This window comes from Dreissena polymorpha, chromosome 4 (genome assembly GCF_020536995.1).
Source record: "Dreissena polymorpha isolate Duluth1 chromosome 4, UMN_Dpol_1.0, whole genome shotgun sequence".
In the NCBI taxonomy this organism is placed as follows: Eukaryota; Metazoa; Mollusca; class Bivalvia; order Myida; family Dreissenidae; genus Dreissena; species Dreissena polymorpha.
In genome coordinates, this window is record NC_068358.1 from 67,674,005 (window position 1) to 67,676,457 (window position 2,453).

A 2,453-nucleotide genomic window follows, 5' to 3' on the forward strand; every position below is an offset into this window, starting at 1 on the left:
TCGGAGATATATAGCTTACACTGTTTTCTAATGTATTTTCTTGTACCACATCAACGATGCATTAGGTGTGTGATCTTGAAGAACAGTTTTAGTTAAACTTATGGCTTCAAATAAAGACGAATGCTACATTTTGGGTTTGTAGCAATAATGTTGTTGAAGGATTGCATTTAGAATTTGTCTTACTACATCTTAAACATTTGTATTTACATGCAATACAATTAAAGGAATGCACATCTCAATGTGAATAATACGGAATTCCGTTAATGCCATCGCATGTCGCGCTATCGTCATCTTACTGCCGGGTATTGAATTTAACTTCAAGCCATGCATATGCTATTATCCTAAGGCTATTGGGATTCCGTTCTACAGGGCTTACTGTTTTTGCAATGGTTGCGTTCAGCGTCCTCAATATAGTCAATTAATGCATGGTCACGTTACTGGTGTAATACGATAGTAAACTGACTTAATTGGTATTTCTATGATAATTTGCAAAATGGGTCTGAATTTACAGTCTACACTTTATTGCATAATACAGTGGGCAATATGTTTATAAGTAAACAACAAAAGTATTATTCCATGCAGAGTATCGATATTGAATGTCATTGCCGAGTATTGTGCTACGATAAATACCGGTAGTTTTTCTTACATAGTTTAATTGTGCATGATATGGTTTTCCTGATATCTAATGCTTCATTGGGGGTTTTACATCTAATTTAACATCCCTATATAATACATTGCTTATGTGTAATTGCTTTCGAAACTTTCTTAAACATGTTCTTACGAAAATTCCCAAAATACCGGAACCCATTATGAAATATATATTGTATTATACAATTTAACCCATCGTTTTATCAACAATAAATTCGCACCATTTTGACTAGTTTACGAAATAAATACAACATATTCGATGTATTTCTATTCCATTTCTCACGTATCAATAAGTAAATTGATAATGCTTTGTGGCATGGTCTTTCATCATCAACAAAAAGTACCAATTATTCGATAATGCAACAGTATTTAAAAGGACAAGTGCAAATTTATTTAAACAAAATACGTTCAAAACATGTTTTACCGTGGAAAAGACGTTCGAGTGAACATCAGGCATACACCAATTCAATTGTATGTTTGAACGTCCTCGAGCTGCGTGGTTGTTTATTTTGACAAAAACACAACAACAAGCAACACATATCTGTGCAGCAGTTGTTAAGGGAAAGCTTATACAAATTATGAAAAGTTTTAGAATGATCATTTTCTTATAATGATATGCATTAATTTGCATTACGGTAGCTTGTACTATTTGTAAAATGTGAAAAGTTAAATAATCTGTGTACAGGAAACAATAATGAATGTCTAATAACAAATATGGAAACTCTGGAAATGCGGTTCCGTGATTATTTGAGTAAATTTTTAATTTGAAGTTTATAGAAATCAGGTTAATCCCATTTTCACCAAAGAGGAACAATTAAAACACTCTTCGTAAGCGGTTTCGATAATTGTTATAGTCTGTTTAATACCAAACATGAAACCTCTTTTCCAAAGCCGTTAAAGGAGATGCATTTTTTGTGTGATTTAATTATCATTTAAACCATGTGACACTCCTAGCTTGGACATTTTGAGATAAAGGCCGTTATTTAGATATTTGGTTTGAAGTATCGTGACAAATTGCCATAGGGTTGAGGTGGGGAAATCTTTCAAAATACAAAATTGCACGCATGCAAGAAGGACGGACAAACCTGCGAAATAATTGTCCCGATTGTAGTTAAAACAATTCACACTTTTATTACCCAAATATATTATTATTACCCAAGTATTTGCCCAAACATTAAAAAAACTCTAGTATGTGTAATTATAGGCAAATTAAAAATTAGATATACATGTATTTACGTTGCATTTCCATTCATAACTTTTTTTAAGTTCACAAGAAACAAAATAAAAAAAGAAAATATAGTTTTAAAAAGCATAAATTTTACATGTATGTATAAATTGGAACTGAACAGGTTAATGTGTTTTTTATTTTAGATGTAACAACGTGTTTATGTATAATATAAACAGGTAATTAAATAGTAGCAAAACTATAAACTTGTTAATATTCGCGTTAGCAAGATATTGTGAAATATCTTGGACTAACGTTAGTGGTTACGGGAATATCAAAGCGTTGTGATTTACGTTCGCAGATAATTTTCACGATATAATTCGCATTTGATAGATAATTAATTAAATATAACAAATTTTAATTGGGCTACTTATAGGCACTTTAATGCAGTTAAATTGAATACTTTATTATCTAACATAAATATTTGTTTTAACGGCAACCAAATATTTAGATAAATATCGCATTAAATAAAAAGTTACACGGATCTTTTTGCGCATGTTATGTGATAAACACAATCCCTTACACGTCTACGCGATAATTATTGCGAAACTTTTGTTGTTATCGTAAGTTTTTTTACGAC